The 23,262-nt window shown below is 46.5% G+C and overlaps 1 long non-coding RNA gene across 1 annotated transcript; it reads left to right on the plus strand.

Moving 5' to 3' along the window:
* The first annotated feature begins 364 nt into the window (after positions 1-364).
* On the plus strand, positions 365-22,547 carry LOC121859922. The gene is made up of 3 exons (XR_006087778.1): positions 365-520; positions 22,116-22,321; positions 22,457-22,547. It is a non-coding gene; the product is annotated as an uncharacterized LOC121859922 (long non-coding RNA).
* The last annotated feature ends 715 nt before the right edge of the window (positions 22,548-23,262 follow it).

Below are 23,262 nucleotides of genomic sequence, written 5' to 3' on the forward strand. Positions count from 1 at the left end.
AGTGCCGTTTCTCTTTGAGAGAGGCAGATACTCTACGCCTTTTAACGAAATATATAGAGAAAAAAATACAAGGTGTATTGGCAGTTGTTTTCAGGAACACGTGAGTTAACATAAATTCGTGTTATATCAATGTTTTTACATATGTGATTCAAAACATTAGAATTTCCATAAACTCGAGATGGTATACCAGCTAATTCAATACGTAATGCCCGTAATGAGTCGGAAATCCCGACACAGCACTGCCAGGCACTCAAGGCAATCTCAGTCGCCCTCTGGCAGCCGCGGACTCCGAATGAGTGCCGTTTCTCTTTGAGAGAGGCAGATACTCTACGCCTTTTAAACGAATATATAGAGAAAAATACAAGGTGTATTGGCAGTTGTTTTCAGGAACACGTAGGGCGGCCGCGGACTCCGAATGTGAGTGCCGTTTCTCTTTGAGAGAGGCAGATACTCTACGCCTTTTAACGAAATATATAGAGAAAAAAATACAAGGTGTATTGGCAGTTGTTTTCAGGAACACGTGAGTTAACATAAATTCGTGTTATATCAATGTTTTTACATATGTGATTCAAAACATTAGAATTTCCATAAACTCGAGATGGTATACCAGCTAATTCAATACGTAATGCCCGTAAGAGAAAACGGTTGTCGAATTTAAAGAGAGACTTAATGTTGCTGTGCAAATTAATTATAATATATTGTAAATACACTTGTCATTATATCAGAGCAACTTCCGTATTGTGTTTATGCGAGGATCAATCTGTTTCCAAGTTCTCAAATATCTGGTAGAATCCACGGAGACATATTAATAAGAGTTTACTTTGCTTGGAGATGTGGGGAGCATAAACAACGGTTCTTTAACGTTTTATACACCTTTCAAGTATACTCATTCAGAATCTGGATTATGCCAACTCAGTGACCTCGGCAAACCTAATGGAATTTGGGATATTTTAGATAGCGGCCAATATTGACGCCAAATAAGAAAGTCGGCATATTTTGGTCGTTTATCATCCATTCCCAATGATTTTCACGTTAATTCTTATGTTTTCAATACTAAAGATCCTATTTATTGAATCAGTATTAATATCTTATTCATATTTTGTGATGTAGCCATTAGTTATTAATCAAACTTGCTTACATCCATGTAAATGTCTGGTAGATCAGTTTTATGCCATGTTTCAGATATATTATTTTTTAGTAATTGTGAAATATTCTGAAGAGGAGGGCTATTTCTTCAAGTATAGAATGATAGACAAAGAATTGCCTGCTATTGGACTTAGCCAAAATCGTTTAATAATCAACGCCACCATTCAATGACATGATAAAATTCACACAGATCTTCAGAAACAATAAAAATTAGATGAAAACTCCAACCTAACAATTTTTTGTCATCTTGCCATATAAATCGATATCTGAAGCAAGCTGGATATATTGTTGTTACATGTTCAAGAAAGATCAGCTAGTGGTTAAGATAAATCATCGTTCTGAACTGTCAAAGTTCGTATTTTTGAAGGGTTGCATCTTCTGTGTGAAAGGTTTAAAGAACATCATTCTTCGAATCCCAGTATATGGTGAAAATTTATAAGATGTAGAACTGATGAGAGTGACTCTGGTAACATATCATTAAAAGAGGTTGTACTAGAGGTGTGTGTGATGCATTTAATGATGACTGGTCTAAACAAGTGCAAGTTCGAGTGTAGTGCGCCTTAGTGATCTGCACGCAGCAGATGTCAGGTATCACCACGACTTTAGGAAGAGGTTGATGGTGGCCAGTCGATCAAAGGTGCATTCGCTCATACGAAATTGAGACCCTGGATTTAGTAGTACAGTATATTGTAGTGTTTGTCATGCAAGATGGACACCAGTCTATACAAATAAACTGGTAGCCACATATTAGCTCGACGGATTCTTGAGTACATGAGACTGAGATAATAGATCATTTCATTGTAGAGTTAGTTTTGTTCTCAGAAGAAGGTTTAGCACAGTCTCTTTCTTCGACGATAGCCCCTAATTTGTTACGAATGGTAGATGGTAATAAGGAAGTTCTATCAGTAGAGAAAATATCGAAAGTAATTGTGTATGATACAAAACAATTGACTCAAGATCAGTGCAATTATAAAGCTCGTATTAACTTTAAAAAACAGCTAAACCAGCTTACGAGAAGGTCAGTCTCACCTTGCTGAAATTACTGTCCAGTATCTCGGAACAGTCACCATCAACTTTATCTGCCATTCTCATTTGAAACATGATTGCTAATATTGTCAACCAAAAGTCAACTGCCCTTCAAACTGCTCTTGGTGTACTTGTCAGCGAGGAAAACTACTTCCATACTTGTCAACGAGGAAAAATTACTTTCATACTCATCTGACTTTAGTAAAACATGTTCATATGATGAAATGATGCACACACACACACACAAACACACTAGTCAGTGCTCGTAGAGACAAGGCATGTCCAATAGGCGTAGCCAGGTCAGTCTGTTTGGCCCTGTCCCCCTTTGCGTCACCCTACTCTATTCCATATCTACCTCACTACACCAGGATTTATCAGCAAAACATTCAAGTGATCATTGTGAAGATTGGTTATCAAACAGTGATCCAATTGTGTCCCGAGGAAAAAAACAAGTGTGAATCACAACAAACCGCCAGTGAGCAGTGTAGTACTAGCCCGTGGGTACTTTGTCGGTGACCCTCAAAGTGCAAGAGCTTGCGACTAAACAAATAATGACAGATGTCTACCAGTGTACCACACCATGGAAAATTTGTCAGTGGCACTCAAACTGCCGCCATCGAGTTCGAGGTCACTACGGACAAACACTTTCGTATATCCACAACAACAGATATTAAAATATGTTCACCAGTGAAGCATTCCAGATGCTTCTTGTACAGTTTAGAAAAAAGGAACGGATACCCTGACGGTAGTGCTATTGTGCTAATAAAATCACTGAACATCTTTCATGCAAGTAGACGTAGACAAGGACGCCATAATACAGAAGCCCATCAAGACCATCACCTCCAGCAGAAAACAAAAGAAACCTAATCCTGACAGATCATACCAATAAACTGAATTTCCCTGAATATGGTACTGTCTCTCCTCCTTACTACTTTCCAATGTCACCTCCCTTGCCAATAAATTTGACGAACTCGCCAGGTCAATTACTGCAACGTCTGAAAAAGGCCAAAATCAGTCAGTGGTATGGTAAGCTTAAAGAACTCTGTGGACTTATCAATGAGAAACATCCCCTTCCTTAGCCCTCTCACTAATGGTGATGCAGCTGAGCAATCTAACAACTATATCGTAACTATATGTCAGACGCTCTCCTGTTTCACACAAACTAACAGCCCCCTCCCCCACTGACTTAGTGGGAGAATTTGAAGTAGCAAGATGTTTGGACAAACTGAAGTTAAAGCGCCATTAGTAGGTCCCAGCTCCCAGGCGAGGGTCGACTCACAGAACGGCTAAACATTATACCTTCTTCTAGAAGGGTAAGTCCGCTGTGGAAGGAAACCGCATTTCTGGAGTTGGTTTTGCCATTCTGCAGTCCATCCTACTTACGCTAAATGAAATGACTGTTAGGGTCAACGAGTGCCACATGACGCTCAGGGTCCCACTGAATCACTCACGTCATTCCTTTTTCATCAGTGCATACGCCCCAACACTGGATGCAGAAGATGACATCAAGGAGGACTTTTATGCTGACCTTCATAGAATGCTAACCTCTATCCTCAGAGAAGATAAGGTTGTGCTCCTAAGTGACTTCAACGCCATAGTTAGCAGAGATGCTGACAAGCATCTCTGGCAAGAAACCTTAGGGAGAAACTGAGTAGGCCAACGGCCTACACCTCAGCAAATGTGCTGAACACAACCTCACTATCACCAACACATTGTTTAGGCTGGCCGACAAGTTCAAGGGTTCTTGGAAACACCTAAGATCCAAACATTGGCATCTCAATGGCCTCATCATTTTCAGAGAAAGAGATCACCGAGAGTCCTCATCACCCGAGCCATGCATGTCTCAGACCACTATGCCACAAATCATTGACTCGTCAGTGCCAAGCTCTCCCTTCACATTGCCCCAAAATGGCGAAGGCAACAAGCCTTCAGAAGAGGTTTTAACACGAATTAACTTTAGGATCTAACGGTAGCACATGCTTTCAGAGAGCAGCTCGAACATGGACTTATAATCAACCTAGCAACAAACAATCTAACTCCGAGTGCCAAATGGAGTCCCATCAAAGCTGTCACCATGAAAACCTGCAGCAAGAAGACCCTTGGCCAGATCAGAAGAAAACACCAGGATTAGTTTGATGAAAATGACCAGGAAATTGAAGTACTCATCAATAGTAAACGTGCTGCTTTCACTGACTGGAAGAACAACCCTCAGTTTCGGACCAAAGCTGATACCATTCACTAGAAAAAAGCAGAGGCCCAGCAGGAACTTCGCAGACTAATGAATGAATGGTGGAAAAGTACACCTTGTGAAATGTAAGAATTTGCGAATCAACACAAGATGCATGAAATTTTTTATTTCACTAAAACACTGTATGGCCAAATCACTTACGGCGCGGCCTCCCTCCGTTTATCCAACAGTAGCACCCTAATTAAAGACAAAGAAGGCATCCGTTAGCACTGGAAAGAGTACTACCATTTGCTGCTTAACCAAAAAACCCCCATCGCTCGCCCTTGGGTTTATCGGCCCTACAATGTCCACCGCCACCCTCTCAAAGGGTTCAGAGATCAGTGGGAGGGGCCGTAGTGGTGCAGGCGGAACTCGCCCTCGATCACTGGTTTTCTGGCACACATCACAAGAGCGGACTAGCCTGGTGATCTCCTGGCCCATCCTTGGCCAGAAGAACGCCGCACTGATGCGGTCAAAGGTCTTCTTTTTACCCATATGACCGCCAAAAGCAGTGCAATGACCTAGCTTGAACACAGCCAGGCGGTACTTGGAAGGAACCACGAACTGTAGTCGTGTTTCACCCAGAGACGTCACGGTCTCTCGGCAGAGACGGTTCCTCTTCTTTACGAACCTCGTTCGATTCCCAAATGTCTCCTTGATGGTCCCAACTATCAAACTCTTGTGTACCGAAGTGAGCGTGCTGTCATCCTCTTGCTCTTGGACGACATCCTGACTATTGATGAGATCAGACGATGTGGCAATAGCCAATGGGGTGACTCGAGGTTTTGTTTGGGCCATACCCCGAGTGACTGCAGCAGCATTAACTTGGGTCAAGGCGGCAGCATCAGTTTGGGTTGCAGCATCCACTGCACAACTGTTTCTTGCTCCCTTGATATTCCCAATGATGAGATCGTATATAGGTTCCCTCATGACTGCTGCAGTGACCCAACCTGAGAAGAAGGGGGTGTCCACCTCAATCTTGGCCACTGGAACCGTTTGAATGTAACTATTGGCTAATTTAACACTTACTTGTGCTCCGGTGTATTGATGTTGCCCCACCAATTCTTTCCTGACAATACAGCCCGATGCCCCACTATCTCGCATGACAGTCGCTGGAACTCCTCCAACATATCCAGGTTTAACAAGAAAGGTGGGGTGACCCCTCGAGGAGAGGTTGGAGGCGGCAGTTAGTCAGTAGGGGTGTTGGGGTAGACTTGATTCGGTATGACCCCCTGCTTCAGGTTGCACGACGATCGGCCCTGCTGGAAGGTCAGGCCACTCCCCGCCCACAGTTTGAACACCGGAGGCTTCCTGCTGCTGGTCTCTTTGTGGATTATCATTGCTGGCACCTTGGCCTACGAATTGAGCCACGGCGGCTTCCTGCCGCCGGTTCCATCGTGGATTGTTGCCCGGGCGCCAACTGTCCCTCCAACTGTCCTGATACTTCGGGGGGCCTTGGTACTGCTTCTGCTGCTGTTTCTGTTGCTGTCTTTGCGGTTGTGGTTGCTGGTTATTTCCTTGTTGCCTGGGTGGGTTCGGTGGCTGTTTCTGTAGAGGTTGTTGACTTTGTTGGTTACCTGCCGACTCCCTGTTCGACCACCGCCTCCGAGTGTGGTACCCGAAAGCGCTGAAATGAGCGTCTGATTTGCTTGCCATTTCCTTCGACGTCTTAACTCCATTGGCCCTGATTTGAGCCACAAGTTCAGGGGGACAAGACCTTTCTAACTGCGTGCACACCATTAAGTCTATAACCCCTTCCATGGACTTGGGGGTTTCATCCTTACTCATCCACTGAGCCACATAGTCCCTTAAACGATCCCGGAACTGTGCAACCGTTTCATTTTCTTCCAACATTGCCCTGTTGAACTGATGCCTGGCCTGCTCAGTGGTCAGCCCATATGCCCGCAGCAGTGCAGACTTCATGTCAGGGAATTTATTTTCAGGACGCTCTAGTCGTCGAAGAATCCCTAAAGCTTTCCCATCAAATAGGCTCAGGAACTCAAATTCCTTAATGCTGTCATCAAGCTCGTAGGCTTCTGCGAGATGCTCAAACCGGGAAATGTACATTTCCATGGATTCGCCCTCCTTAAAGGTGGGCATCTGGGGAAATTTCCTATAAGTGACGTTTTGAGTGGGAGAATTTTGGTTCCTTTCCGCTAAGGCCAGTTGGAACGCCCGTTCCCTTTGTCTCTCTTCACGTTCCAGCTTCTTTTCTTCCTTCTGAAAGTCTAGCTGGGCTAAGAGTTCTTCGTGCTCGCGTCGCTTATCTTCTCTCTCCCCAGCCTTGTCTTCTCTCTCCTCAGCCTTCTCCATGTATGCAACCGCCTCAGCCCCCTCCAGCCCGAGGGCACGTGCTTCCTGAAAAGCCGCTGCACGAGCTGACATGGTGTAGGTGTGGCGATACAATTGTGCAATCATCCACGGTCTGGGTCCCTGTTCGGGCACCAATTGTTACGTTTTATGTGCAGGAAAGTGGCTTTCTTACCGTAGAACTCGGATACCTTTACACTGGTTACTCACCCAAGAGATTATGGTGTATCACTACGTAGAATTTTGCTCTGCTTCCGGCACTCAATGCGTTATGTACTTGATAATTGATGATTTAGTGAATTCCACTAACTTCCAACATCCATCTAAGTTATTGGTTATACTTTGTCATAACCAATGAGTCATTACCCTTGGTAATAATGATAATAGAGGGATCACAGATACGGGCAGATGATTGCACTTACGTTTATTTGGCACAATTCCATACACTGGACTTATAATTTGTATGGATAGGTCAGTCACTCACATTCACGCCACAGTACCGTAAGTTATAAGGGAGAGTTTGTCAACCTGGTGAATTAATCGTTTAGATCTATTAGGCCGGCCTGGAGTGCTCTTGTAGCAAACAGGCCCTCACCATTGATCACTTCCTTTACAGGATGTGTTAACTTGTCGCTGGACTTAACAAAAAAATCTCGGGGATTGCACACACAGACCCGTAGCACTGGTAGGACTGTATGGCCCCTAATCTTAAGTCTGCGGAGCAGGAGGTCTTCTCTAGCCCAAGGTCTAAAGCCCACTGGCTAAATTGGTTTTTTGAGGCGTGAACAGTACACCACTGTCTCCCTGGCCCGCCCCCCCCCCCCCTACATGTCCCAGTCATGGCTGGCCGGTTACCTTATCTCTACCGTAAACAAACATTTGGGATGGGTTGTGCGGGAGGCCCAACACAACCCATGACAATAGTAAACGTGCTGCTTTCACTGACTGGAAGAACAACCCTCAGTTTCGGACCAAAGCTGACACCATTCACTAGAGAAAAGCAGAGGCCCAGCAGGAACTTCGCAAACTAATGAATGAATGGTGGAAAAGTACACCTTGTGAAATGTAAGAATTTGCGAATCAACACAAGATGCATGAAATTTTTTATTTCACTAAAACACTGTATGGCCCAATCACTTACGGCGCGGCCCCCCTCCGTTTATCCAACAGTAGCACCCTAATTAAAGACAAAGAAGGCATCCGTTAGCACTGGAAAGAGTACTACCATTTGCTGCTTAACCAAAAAACCGATATGAATGTCCTGACTACCTACCAGAAGGTCCCTCAGCTTGCAGAACTGACCCACCCCAGTTATCCTCCATCCCGGGATGAGGTAACTACTGCCACGAAGCAGATGAAAAATAGCAAAGCCACAGGCCCTGAAGGAATTCCAACTGAGCAGGAGGACCTCTGCTTACCAGCCGTCTCCAATCTCTCACCGAGAATATATGCGAGAAGGAGGAGATCCCCAGTATCTTAAAGACGCCTCCATCATCAATATTTATATAAAAAAAAACAAGGGCAACCAGTCATAATATGGCGAAAACCTTCCTCCCAGAATCGCAATGTGGCTTTAGACCATCATGTGGCACGACTGACATGATCTTTGCTGCTCGACAGATCCAGAAAAAATGCAGAGAACAGTGTCGTGATCCTGTACATGGCCTTCATAGACCTAACCAAGGCCTTCGACTCGGTCAACATGGAAGCACAGCCATTTTGGCTGCCCACCAAAATTCATCGCCATTGTGAGGCAACTCCACGATGGCATGAACGACAGTGTCCTGCACAATGACACCCAGTCTGAGCTCTTCCCCATCACAACAGGGTAAAAGAAGGATGTGTACTTTTTTTTTTAGTTTAACAAATTTATTGACAAAGCTTGGAGTACAATTTGCCTATTTTGAATAATTCAGTCAGGTTATACCCCACACGGACTGATGGCCAGCGCCATCTTGTAATCATAGTCTTCCCTAAACAAACTGAGGAAGTAGTTCATCATAACAACACCTAAATCATGGTGATTGGAGTACAAACAACTAATATATGCTGATTATCTTATTTTAAATTTTAAAGATGACGGCCAATGCCACCATCTTGAAAATCTTAATTGATTTTTGATTTTGCCGCTTGCAGCGGCTACTTTATTGTGCACCCCACACTCATCCTGTGAGCGGTAGCGCAAAAGGATTACAGAGTAGGGTTTACAAAGGGTCATAATAATTAACCCCCGTTGTCAGGATATTATGGCACTGAAAGTTATACAGTATTTCATTTACATTATTTGTTTAGTTCTACACATAAAGGGTAACTTATTCACAAATGCGTGAGAACAGGCGTGTGAGGCAGTATGTCTGGCCTCACACTTTGTTATTCACATTTACGTGAGAGGTATTCAAGCACATTGCGTATTTGGTTCTGTACATGAGAATTGATATAGTTACTGTGGGAGACTCAGGTGGTCCTTACAATCAGGGGTAAAGGAAACACACTGATGTCAAGCTCGTAAGTTCTATTTCTGGGACAAACACAAAAAGGAGTTAAGACAGGGGGAACAGCGTCCTGTCTTGGAATCTCTCTGGGTATCTCTATCTGCGCATGCGCGTACACCACGCATGTGCCCAAAGTCTGAACTATCACTTGTGACAAAAGGGAGTATGATTATAATACATATAATACAGAGACCTGAATCAATAATGGTAAATGGTACAGAGTTACATATTACAGCCATATTCGTCTCATATATCTACACCTCCCTCCCCCCTCACGCTCGTAGTGCAATCTCGAGCGGACTCTTTTTCCAGGAGCCTTTGAGAGTGACGTGGGAAAACTGGGGGGTCACTGAATGAGGACTTACTTTTCTCGTCCAAGCAAGGGTTCACAGGGATATGGGGGAGGGGTTCACCACTAGGGGACGGTACTGAACGAAGAAAGCGGCGATTCCGCCACCATACCCGACCACTAGGGAGACGGACCTCGTAATCCCTGGTCTTGCCGCAGCCCATGACAACCCCGACCTTGTCCCAGCGGTGAGACGTCGGGTCTTGAACCCGAACTGTTTGCCCGATACTCAACCTGGGAAGGGGTCGGGCGTGCTGATCGTACTGTGCCTTTACCTGGTCAGCACGGGCGGCTGCACGACGATCGCAGTCCTCGGTCTTGGCCTGCCACTCCCTCGAGAAGGACTCAGGATGGGCAGGGACACATGACCATAGTGGGTGGCCGTATAACATCTGTGCTGGGGAGCGACCTGTGAAGTTGGGGGTATTCCGCAATTCTAATAAACCCCGGTCAAACTTCTCACAGCCAATGTTGCCTGAGGGTGCCGTCTTGAGGATAAGATGCTTGACGGACTTTACGGCAACCCCGGCATGTCCATTGGACTGGGGATTATGTGGCGAGGACACCACATGCTGAACTCCCCATCGCTCCATGCAGTCCCGGAAGTCGTTGCTGGTGAACTAGGGCCCGCCGTCAGTCCTCAGGCGGAGAGGGACACCAACTTCCCGGAAGTAGCGACAGAACATATGTACTGTATGAGAGGCAGTAGTGTTGCCTCCGCAGGGAACGACAACAGGCCAACCTGAGAGCCGGTCGGCGATGACGAGAAAGGACTTTCCCGCCACAACGAAGAAATCCGCAGAGACGGACTCAAAGGGCCTCGTAGGGTTGTCGTTGTTCATGAGGGGTTCCTGCTGCTGACTAGGCTGCAGCACCTCGCATGGCTCGCAGGCTTGAACGGAACTAGCGATGTCGGAGTCGATGCCTGGCCAAAAAACAGCTTGTCTCGCCCGGCGCTTCGTAGCTTCCACACCCCTGTGGCTGTCGTGCAGGTGGGCTAGGGTGCGGCGGCGGAGGGCGGCAGGAACCACAACTCTTGCTCCATACAAGACGAGGTCGCCATCAGCATAGAGCTGTGTAAGTCGTACCGGTTGGAGGGAAATCCCGAGGTCACGCAGTTCAGTAGACGGATGTACGAAGGGTCCGCTCTTGCCGCGGCTCGGAGTTCCTGAAGAGTCCTGTCGGCGTCCTGCGGTGGAGACTCTTCTGAGATGACGGCATTCACGGTCACTACAGTCCTGAGGTGTGCAGTAGCATCAGCACATGCGATCTCGTCCTCTGGTGTGGGGTGGCTGACTGGGGCTCGTGACAAAGCATCAGGGATGCAGAGCAGCTTGCCAGCACGCCACACAGCTGTGAAGAGGTAGGGCGAGATCTTCTCCTTAAGGCGTTGGAGGCGGGGATTCTCGACCGCATCCAAGGAGTAGTGGTTCAGGATCGGGATGAGTGGCCGATGATCCGTCATGAGGTTGAAGTGTTGTAGGCCGATCAGATACAACCTACATTTGGACATGGCCCAGACGGCGGCTAACAGCTCCAGTTTGATGGTGGCGTAGCGAGTCTCGGCGTCAGTGAGAAACCGAGAGCCACACTGAACCAGACGAAGGCGTCTATTGCCGTGGTCCTGTAGCAGAGCGTATCCAATCCCGTAGAGGCGAGAGGCATCAGTCTGGAGGACAACTGGCAGGGCCGGGTCGAAGGAAGCGAGAACAGGTGGGCTAAGGAGAGCTGTCTTGACGCGACGGAATGCCTCATCATGGTCAGCTGTCCAGGTGAATGTTCTCTTGGGGCTCATCAGGGGGCGTAGGGGCTGTGCTGCAGCGGCGATGTCGGGGGTGAACTCAGCCAACTGGTTTACCAGGCCCATGAACGAGCGGAGGTCGGTCAGGTTGGCAGGAGTTGGGAAGTCCCGGATCGCGCTGACCTTTCCAGGATCAGCCGAGATGCCCTTGCCTGAGAGGGTGTACCCACAGAAGTTCACACTAGGTGCGGCGACCACAAACTTATCCTTGTTGAGGGTGATCCCGTACTTGCGGCACCTGGTGAGCATCTGATGAATACGCTCAAGATGCGTGGAGTAATCCTCGTCATATAGGAGCACGTCGTCGATGACCTTGACACAGTTCGCCACACCCTGAAGGGCCATGTCACCACGGAGGCAGAAAGCATCGCCAGTAGCTGCGAAACCCATAGGTCCTCTGCAGTGCTGAAATCGGCCATACGGTGTGATGAACGTCGTGAGGTGCTGATCTTCTTCCGCAAGTTCCATCTGCCAGTACCCACATAAGGCATCTGCTGTAGTAAAGTACCTTGCCTTCGGGTCCACACTGCGTATAGCGGTGAAGGGTGTCGGTGAAGGGTGGGTCGGGAGGGAAACTTGGCTATTCAGCTTGGTGAGGTCGACGGTGATACGAACTCCAGTAATGTTCTTGGCGACTGCTACCATGGGGTGACACCAATCTGAGGGGTCGTCACCAGCAGGCTTAATGATCCCCTGGGCTACCATAGAGTCGAGTTCCTTCTTAACTTGGCTCTGGAAAGCGAAGGGTATTTGTCTCGGTGTGTGGATGGCGAAAGGTACTGCGTCATCCTTCAGGTGTATTCTCATGGGGGAGCCAGCCATTGGCTTGAGTGGAGCCGTCTTTAGGTCCTCCTTGGAAACCAGCACGTCCTTGAATTGCAGTAGGAAGAACTCCCTGGCTGCAGAAGGTGACGTATTGGGTGGGAGGGGCAGCTCCTTGCACCTGTTGACATGTTTTATTTCCAGAATTGGCTTAGGGAAGTCTGGAGATATTATGGCCAACTCTTGACAGTGGCCATAAGACAGTAGTGGCATCTGAACACCTTTGTGGACCTGAATCCTGGCAGAACATGACTGCTTACCTAGGGTGAGGGTAGCCTGAAATGTACCCAGAGCAGGTGCCATTGTAGAACCGTCTGCGGTGAGCGTTGTAGAAGTTGACGGTGGTTGCAAGCTGCTCCTAGGGATCCCCAGAATGTCGAGGTGTCTTATGCCGATGACTGTGACGTCCGCACCTGTGTCAGGAAGCATCTGGATACGGGAAGTAATGTCGCCGTATGACAGGTGAACACAGATGGGCTGAGGTGTCTTGCTGACAGGGGAAGAAGAGGATCCCACGCGACGACAGCACTTGTTCTTCGCCGCCTGAGACTTGCAAGTAGTATTATTCTTCTTCTTTGACTGACAGCATTTGTCATAGTGTCCAATGCGGCTACAGGAGCGGCACTGAGCGTTGTTGGCAGGGCACTTCAGTGTCCTAGCCCAATGACCACGACGGCCACAGTTATTGCAGGTGCTGTCAGCGGCAGGGCATTCAGAACCATGCCGACGAGCACAATACTGGCAGGAATGACCTGGCGTCGAAGTCTGAAGTGATGCTGAAGATTGATGCGAAGCTGAAGTCGGATGTGAAGCTGAAGTCGGATGTGAAGCTGAAGTCGGATGTGAAGCTGAAGTCGGATGTGAAGCTGAAGTCCGGTCACGTCCTTTGTTCTTCTTATATGCGGAGATGGCACACAGCTGGTTAGATGGAGCACGAATGGCAGAAGTCGCACTTCTGGTGGCTTCGTAAGAGCGGCAGGTGGTGACAACATCCTGTAGAGAAGAGGCAGTGTCGAGGGAGATAAGCTTCTGAATTAGCTCTTCGTCCCGCACGCCCATGAGGATAATCATCTTCAGCTGTGTTTCCTCACAAGTCGACGAGTTCCCAGGACAAACGTCAACCTCCTCAGCGATGCGTCTGAGTCGTACGTAAAAATCGGCAAACGACTCACCCTCCAGCTGCTTACAACTGAGAAGTTCTCTCCTACGGAGAGCTTCGTTGCGGAGGCCCTTGATATGCGTCTGTAAAACATCCAAGACGTCCTTCACAGTCTTGTCTGTGTCGTGGGGAATTTGCAGGGTGTGCTCCAGGATACGTTGCGTCTCTAGGGTGAGACACATCCTCATCTGGATCAGCTGTTTCTCCCTAGGCAACCTTGATAAATCGACCATCATCGAATAATCGTCCCACCTCTGACGCCATTCACGGAATACCTGGAACGAGGCATCAGCTTGGAGTGGCGGTGGACTCTGAGCGAGTGCTTTCTGTGGGGGGGGGCAAAGAAGTTGAAGAGGACCCTGTAGGTGCACCTGTGGACGAAGAGGCAGGTGTAGTAGCTGCTTGAAGGGTAACAGGTGCCAACAACTCGATAATGGCACTGAATCTGGCATTTTCTTGTTGATGTCTGTGATTCTCTTCACGTCTTCGTTCATCGTTTTCCTGTCGCCTCCTGATGTCGTCTTGTCGTCGGTTTTCTTCCAAAAACTGAATTAAATGAAGGAAGTCGACACCTGTGGCAGATTGCGGACGTGTGTAGTGGGGGCTAAGGGTGGGTGGGGCCGCTTGATCCACATTCCGATCCACTTGGAGTCCACTTACTGCACCGACATCCGTCTGAGGTAGGGCTTGTTGGGTATCTGAAGAAAACCCAATAAATTCCTGATCTTCCATATGGCCTGGTTTATTTCTCTCACAATTACTGTAATTAATAAGTGAGCAGAAGAGCAATCGTCTTTAAATGGAAGATATCTGCGAGCGTCTGTGTGTGTGTGCGTTCGTGCGTGTACTCGGGGCAGGCTGGCCAGCGGGCTGGCTCACTCACAGTGCCAGTCGAGACATGAACGGGTGTGGGTGTCAAAACTTGAGCTCTCCCATAGGTCTTAAAAAGGCTCCCTTCTTTTGTAAAAAGTGCAGGAACACGGGGAAACACTTTAAAGACACTAAAGGGCACACACAACACTGAAAAAGCACTTCACAACACTGCACTGTAAATCCAAGAATATCGTGTTGAGGTACGTGCGAAGATCCACTCGACAAGGGAAGTTGACAAGATGGCGGCTCCGAGAGAGATTCTGTGTCCACTCCAATTCTGAATAATGTGATGTCCCAGCTAAACACTGCGCCATGTGGGAGACTCAGGTGGTCCTTACAATCAGGGGTAAAGGAAACACACTGATATCAAGTTCGTAAGTTCTATTTCTGGGACAAACACAAAAAGGAGTTAAGACAGGGGGAACAGCGTCCTGTCTTGGAATCTCTCTGGGTATCTCTATCTGCGCATGCGCGTACACCACGCATGTGCCCAAAGTCTGAACTATCACTTGTGACAAAAGGGAGTATGATTATAATACATATAATACAGAGACCTGAATCAATAATGGTAAATAGTACAGAGTTACATATTACAGCCATATTCGTCTCATATATCTACAGTTACTAAGTGCAAAAAAGTGGATACAATCTTAATATGTCGGCTATCTTACCATTAGAGATGAAGTGTTGTGCCATTTCACACACAGTGTGCTTGGACCTGTCCCTAAAAGGTTCTATCTTCACACAGTCGAGGACGTAGTGTTCAAGTGTGTGTCCATATGTATGGCCACACACTTTACATTTAGTTTTGTTTACATCTGCTTGAGGAACATACTGCCAAAGGTACTTATATCCTAACCTTAATCTAGCGGTTGCAACATCTTGTAATCTAGTGATCTTGTTACTTGCTCCATATACATGTTTCACTTGATACATCTCATCATGGTAACCTATGGATCGACTAGTGCCTGTTTGCACTTGTCTACTTGCGTCAAACTCATCAATAAGTTCTCTCCTAATTACAGTTTTAAGGGTTCTGTTTGACACACCCAAATTGTATTCAACGGTGTCTTTGTTAGACGCGAGTTTGGCGAGGGCATCAACTCTGTCATGTTTTATGAGGCCTATGTGAGAGGGGATCCACAACCGTTTGACCCTGACACCCCGGTCAACAAGGCACGCATATTTGTGTCTGGCTTCAGAGACAAGAGCGTGACAACCTGAGTCGAGGGTACCAAGGGCAAGTAGTGAGGATAGAGAGTCAGTGATGATGAGACTGTCAGTAACAGTGGTTTCAATGAATTTAATAGCTGTGAGTATGGCAACTAATTCAGTTTGTAGAGTGGATGCCCAGTTGTTAATTCTAACTCCTTTCTCAATTATATTACCGTCAGGTTGAGTCACAACAATAGCACTTCCAGCCCTCCCACAGGCGGTGTTTAGAGATCCATCAGTGTAGATGGTCTGTGTGATATTATCATCAGTCTGTAGAGTGTGTATGTGTTCAAGAGCTCTCAATTTGGCAGTGTGTTGGAGATAAATGCTTTGTATAATTAATTTTTTAGGCGGATACGTCGGTATTGTGATATCGAAGGGAACTGTCCGCCAGGGTGGCAGGAAGCGCTGTTGTGTCTCAACTTTGTACAGGTGGTCTAGTCCAAACATCTTCATATGTGTAGCTGTAGTTTGGATCCATTTAGACTCAGTAGTCCCATGGTTCATACATTCTAGCAATTTTAAGGAAACAATGTTATCAGGATCACCACGCAGAAGCCTCAGGGCTATCATGAGGTTGACTTCAATTATTCTATCTTTAACACTGGGTATACCTAGTTCTTTCCTCATATTAAGTACTTTAGTGCTCATGGGACATCCTAGGATAATTCTGAGGGCTTTATTTTGCATTTTCTCGAGCTTGTCAACGCCTTTCCCGTCACGAATGACCAGGGCTGGTGCGTGGTAATCTATCAGAGATCTTATATAGCCTAGGTACATTGTTTTAACAATTCTAATATTAGCACCATAGTGCGGGCTGTACCCCGCTACACTTCTAAGAGGTCTCAGTCTGTCAGTACATTGGCGGGTTAGCTGTTGTATGGCAGGTAGGGTACAAGGGACGGAAACACCAAGATATTTAAAAGAAGAAACATAGTCAATAGTGTTGTTACCTATCTTGAACTTGGCGGGGCCGCGTTTGCGGTTACCAGCTTGTTTGTTGAACACCTTAGTTTTGTCAGTGGAGATAATAAGACCGAGGTGTTCACAGGCTGCGTATACATGGTTCAGGGTGGTTTGCATTTCACGATGAGTTTTAGTATGTATAAGAATATCATCAGCATAGCTGATTGAGATATTGCTGGGGTTGTCTGGTATTAAATTTAATAATGCATTCATAAGAACATTGAACAAAGTGGGGCTAAGTACTCCACCTTGAGGGGTACCAAGTTGCATATCTTTAACTTCACTTTTGTAACCCTGAAACAGTGCAGCAGCCCTTCTGTTGGTTAGGTAACCACTTATCCAGTGTAACAGCCTACCTCCTATATCCATTTTGGCTAGTTCGTACAATATCAGTTGCCTATTGGCAATATCAAATGCAGCTTTTAGGTCAAGAAATGTGGTGTATCTGTGCCTTTCATCACCATGCACAGTTAGGAATGTGGTGATGCAATTATGTACACCTTTACCATGGGTGAAGCCATTTATGTTAGGAGACATGTGTTCTCTGATTCTATATAAGAGTCTGCCAAGAACCATCCTCTCAAAGGTTTTACACAGGCAGCTGGTTAGTGATATGGGACGAAAGGCATCAGGCTGTCCTGGTTTCGGTATTGGTACAACAATACTGCTGGTCCATGATGTGGGTAGTTGGCCCTCGGCATGACTCATATTGTACAATACCAACAATGGATTGCCTGGCACGCGCCTTAGTAGTCTAATGATGTTGTAGGTGACTCCGTCCTCTCCAGGGGAAGTAGACCTACCCCTGGCGAGGGCGGCGTCAAGCTCCCACTCAGTATATGGAACATCACACTCATCGTGCTGTTTGCCCAGCATAAAGCTAATAAGATTACTTCTCTCTACAGACTTCGCATCAAGGAGTCCCCGAGTCCTAGCTGGTAACATGTCATAGCTCGACACATGAGCCCACTTTGTTATTAGCTCATTCGACTTTTGCAGAGGGTTTGGATGGGAGACGTGTCTTCTGTTTTTACCTCTGATTATGTTTATGTCTTTCCAGGCTTTGCTGAGGGATGTGTGTTGGTTCAGGCTGTTGACATATGTCTCCCATGCATTTTGTCTGAGTTCGTTTACACGTTCCCTGACAGCAGCAAGGGAAGCTTGATACAATTGTAACATTTGAGGTGTTCTAAATTGTCTGTAACCCTTACCCACCCTCCTGACCCTAGCCCTGAGTTTTTTCAGCTCAGGGTCATTATAGCACTGCTGTTGCCTGTTCCCATTATGCTGACCACGTTTTCTCCTTTTTTTGGTGGAGGCATTGTTGGTGAAGTATACATAAGTCCTATCTATCAGATCGTCATGGAAACTTTGGTAGTTGTCAGGCTTGTAGTCCTTGTACCAGTCATGGATGAAGTCTATGAACTGGCTTTCATGTTCTTGCTTGACTGTGATTCTACGTCTGTTGAGTTTACCACCAGTGGGGGTGTCATTGGCTACATGTATACTAGCTTGGATTGGGCTGTGGTCAGACATAAGATCAGTGACAACATCAGAGCTATGAGTTGTGTATGATAGATTAAAGCCAATACATTTGTCTAGACCCCCGCCATAGATGTGTGTTGGTTCATTATTACCTATAATTTGAACATCTTCATTTGCGCTGAGAAGTGAGATAAGTCTCCTACCATTGGTGTTAGTGGTGGAATCACCTAATTTCTTGTGTCTAGTATTCAGGTCACCCATCAGGACAGTGGGCTCAGTGTGTAAAAAGTCTGGGAGATCTGTGTACTGAAACTGATCTGAGGGAGCATAGGCGTTTAGCACGTTGAGTGTGGAGTTGCCCAGGTGGATAGTGATCCCATGGTACTGAAGGTTGGTAGTCTTTTTGGATACAAGAGGTACATGCGGGAGTGACTTCTTAACATACATCAAACATGTGTGAGTAGAACTAGGATCATAATACACATAATTGGGCAGACTGGGTGGGGGCTTACCATTAGGTGTGAGACACTCCTGCAGACACACAATATCGATGTCCTCAGTCACAACTTTGTGGTGTAGGTCAGGGTATCGTTTTCTAAGGGATGAGATGTTCCAACTCATCACCTTCACCGCTCTGTATCTTTGCCTGGTATTAACACTGGCCATTATGAAATGTATTTGGAACTTTGTCTGGTATTAACACTGGCCATTATGAAATGTATTTGGAAAGAAGCAAAAGGCACTGTATGATACTGTTCTTTTCTGCGCTGCCTGTCCCTTCGGCAGGTAGTAGGCCAGTTAACCTTTTTGAAACATTTCTGGAGCATGTACGGCTCAACAATTGTTGTATTTCAGTGGCAGACAACAACACACTTTGGTTACACTCGACATCACCACCATTTTCTGTTTGTGCTTGTTCATCTTCACTGACCATGTCCACTGAGGCATCAGTAGAACTGTTACCAGTATCACTATTTTCCTCTGCGTGGACACTAGTTCCTGGTGGGTCTTGAGTTTCCACATCTGGTACTGACATCTGAATGTCTTCAGTTTGACTGTAATTTTTCCGTAGCTGCTGCACTGTGTTGGTGGTGTTTTTTTCCTTTAGTGTATCACAGAGGCTCCTTAACATTTCAGTTTGAGCTGTAAACTGAGCTTTGAGTTCTTTAATTTCATTTTTCAAATCATTGATCTCTTCACGTTGTGCGTGTTCATGGAGTGTGTTGGCAGCTACCTGTTGTGTCGGTACGTCTGTGTTGCCCCATGCTGATCTTTCGATGACTGCTGGTGATGATCCTGGAGCTTTGGTGGGGAGGGCGGGCCAGGGGTTGGCCGTAGGGAGTACCCTAGCAGCATTAGTGTTTCTTGAGACCTGCCTGGGTGGCGGGTCTGGGCGCTGAAGGGGTGTAGGAGCTCTAGAACAGTTAGGGTGCCATACAGGAACTCCAACTGTTTTGCAGTTAATACACTTCTGTTGGATGACACCACCTTGAGCAACTGTATCTCTGCAAACCTGTGTTGCATGTTGCCTTGAGCAGAGACCACACCACGGCTTAGTCGAGGGGCATAACTGGGCCACATGGCCCCAGTGCTGACAATTGTAACACCTCCGGTTAGGGGGCTGATAGAGAGTTACCTTCAGAGTCCGACAGGCACCATGGACTCGAATGGTCTTGGGTGGGTCTTCCGAGCCAACCCAGTCTGCAATGACTGCATTCTTGCCCCTGAGTCGCTTCGTCCTTCTGATGGCGGGATAAGCTTCTAGTAGTGTAGGGGTCTGGTACTGGTCGAGCCCTATGATTAAGATGGTTTTCTTGCTCGATGGTTGGGATGATTGTTCCATGGTTATTCCCCTTATGCTATTGGTGAGGAGATCCTGTATGACTGCTGGGTCGTTTCTAATCAGAACATGATCTTGTGTACCGACTCTGAACTGAAACTCAGCCTCAGGATATTTGTCTTCCGCATCGTTCAGCCAGAGATACTTGTCTTCAGGTGATGTACCTTCAGGGAAGTATAATCTTACTCTCATGGGGGGTTGTGGTTGTAGTTGATTGTCTCTAAGTCTTTCTGCCCTTTCGGCCTTCCGCTTGTTCCTGGACTGAACTAGTTGAAAGCCATCTTCTCCGTTGGTGTCAAGGTCAACACCACAGTCGCCTGGCTCACTCAGTGCATCAGGAGAGTTAAAGCGAGTAGCTGGGTCTCCAGTCAACTCAGACATGGTGGAGTTACAGGGATCGACTTATATGCCTACGTCAGAGGGCCGAGGACTGCTTGGCACTCCTAGGAGACTGGCATCTACAGCGTATTAGCGGTGTGAGGGGAGGCCATGAGCGGGCCTCCCGCGGAGGGAGTGTGGTGTCGGGGGGACTAAGGTAACAGGAGTTTTCTCAGTTTATAAACACTTTTATTACACTACACTTGTTCTTAATAGTATCTCTGTTTTTCTGGTTAGATACAGTATCAAAGTCAATTTTAGTTTCAAAAGAACTAACCAGCTTGGCACACTATGAGGACGGGGGTTTGTGTAAACAAACCCTCACCACATGGCCGAGCGTGACCACAAGGGTATAGGCCTTGCCTCGCGGGCACCTACACCTACACACGACACAGTGCTCAACACACGGTAGTTCACTTGTTATACAGGCAACATATTTGCAGTTGTTGACCTATCCCCACCCTACTGGGTGGTGTTGTGTTATTTCGAAGTCAAGTGTGAAGCCGACCCACTGTTGTTCTCAGGGTGGACTGATTAGCACCTCCTTGTCAGGAGATGGCGGTCAGTTCCCAGCGGTGCTTGTCTCACTGGCGGGTCACTGCTCTCACTGGTACTGTCTAGTACTGAATTCACTGGCTTAAACACTGTTCATAACTGTTCAACACTGGTTCCACTTCTTTCCGAAACGAAATGTCACTTTTGATTATGTTGATATCCCGGTGGTGAGGATGGGTCGGGGAGAGGGACGTGGGGAATGGGCCGAGCATTGGCCAAGGGTGAGAGCTGCTCAGCAGGAGCAGCGCCTAAATAGGTCTTGACCCTACGGTGGTCAGGTCATCACTGAAAAAAATCTTAAAATCCTTAGGGGTGGTGAATGACACTTGTAAGGTGCAAAAAACGGAAAAGAAAAAAAATTAACATTATGAACTGTACAGTTACCCAAAAAAGTCCTGTCGCGAACCGCGATTCAGACTGGTGAACCCGAAGCAGTAGACACTGATACATTATTCTGTCCATAAATGCTTCGGATTCAAGAGTCTGAATCTCGGGGTTCATGGTTCGCGACATGACTTGTTTGGGTGACTGTACACTCGCAACAAAAAGTATCTGTGCATACTGTAGTGTGAACAATTTGATACCAGTGACGGTAGGTATTGGGAAAGGCGAGTTGTTGCAGCCGTATGTTGGCAGCCCTGAGTTGTGGTGCAGCGTGGACGGCTGCTCCGAGACCTGTCGTCTGTAGCACCAGTTTCGAGGTATCGCCGAATCCATCGTGCAGCGGTGTTCCTGTGGACACCAACCCGCCGGCTAATATCTGTGACGCCGAACCCTTCGTTATGAAGGGCAATATTAGCTCCTCGTGTTCCCTCTGAGGTTTCCATTTCGTCTGGCATGTGTAGATCTCTACTGCTTCATATTGCCTCTGTTTTATTCCCACGTTCACCGAGACCCAACCCTCGCTCATCATTCAGTCGACACAAAGCAACAATCCAAAAAGAGGAAACAAATACACTGATTGTCAGCCATATGGCAACACCTAGTGGAGGGGGGGGGGGTTATGAGGATACACTTACCAACCTTCCAGACATATCACAGTGTATACGTATCGTTTCGGAAGTCGGCGATCTCACCCTGCACCAATACTTTTTGGTGGGAGTGTACATCCCATTTCCAAGTTCACTAAAAATCTGGGTTTCGATGTCAGACTATTATAAATATTATAACAACAAAATGAACGTCTCAGCCTAAAACAGCCCGTATCACGGTAGTCCTGTAAAATCGTCAGAAGTCCATCCCGGAATTTTAGTAGTTTACTTCGATTAATTTCAGCGGGGATACAACAATTATGTCGTGCATTCCACCAGATTTAGGGTTCATTGTCGTTTATTTCATACTCACACTAGATAGCTTCAAACATGGTGCTTGTATTGCATTTACCCACTTGAAGATGGAATTGAATGTGTCAGCTAACTGTAGGTCAGGATATGAAGCAGTTGATAAATAATGTCCTTTTCCCACTTTTCAGAGTTTTAGATAACATCATCAAACAGCAACAGGTGTGACCATGACCACCATCGATGGTCAGTGGCTGCGGCCGACCACTACCAAAGAAGAGTACTTCGAGTGCGGTCACCAGCAGAGAGAGACCCTAACCTGCTACACTATGCACCTCTCTTGTTCTAAACCTCTGGACCATGACACGGTTATGTCCGCTCTTACTAACTTGTACAGGTAAGTTAACAAGTGTATTTATATTTTATGAAGGTGGTTTAATAAGTGTTGCGGCTGGTGTAGTAAGTGTAGTAAGCGTTGAAGTGGTGTAGTAAATGTTGAAGGTGGTTTAGTAAGTGTTGTACGGTTTTGCAGGAAGGTGGGAGTGTTGCAAGTGTGTCTTGGTCAGCATGAGGGACAACTGTGGCTCCGGAAGATGAACCATTGCCAGCTAGACTTTAAGGTACCAGTAAGGTTTCACCTTTCGCATGTTATTGACGAGAGTAGATACTGTCGACAGGTACAATGAAAGACAAAAGTCGTGTCGCGGTTTTGTCTGAAGATTAAATATAACTCGTGAAACATTATGAGAGCCCTACCAGAAGGCAGAGCGCACCAAAAGTTTTAGCCCTTCGGCATAAGTTTCAACCAAATTTCACGACACGACCTTGGTCTTTAATTGTACACAAATACATAATATTCTCTCCAATCGCAACACGGGTTAATAATTCGTTCATCATTAAGGCATACAGGCATAAAGTTTAGCCTGTATAAAAACAATACAGATATGCAGGTATAAAAACATAAGAATGGAGGAAACTGCATCTGGCCTATTGGCCCATACTAGGCAGCCCGTTTACACCCAACCCCTATCGGTCGTAAGATCTGTCCAGCCTATATTTGAAGCTACCCAGCGTGTTCGAGTTAATGACGAAGTTCGATAACTTGTTCCACACATCCTCTACTCTATTTCCAAACCAGTGTTTACCTATTTCGCGCCTAAATATTAATGTGTATAATTTAAAACCATTGCTACGAGTTCGCCCCTGGTTGGATAGTTTGAGTACCTTTGTTATATCACCTATGTTTAACCCTGACTTCCATTTATACACCTTCATCATATCGCCCCTCACTCTAGGTCTCTTGAGGGAGTGCAAATAAGGATGCTCTAATCTGACTCT

This window comes from Homarus americanus, unplaced genomic scaffold, assembly GCF_018991925.1.
Source record: "Homarus americanus isolate GMGI-L3 unplaced genomic scaffold, GMGI_Hamer_2.0 scaffold16957, whole genome shotgun sequence".
NCBI classification, from domain to species: domain Eukaryota; kingdom Metazoa; phylum Arthropoda; class Malacostraca; order Decapoda; family Nephropidae; genus Homarus; species Homarus americanus.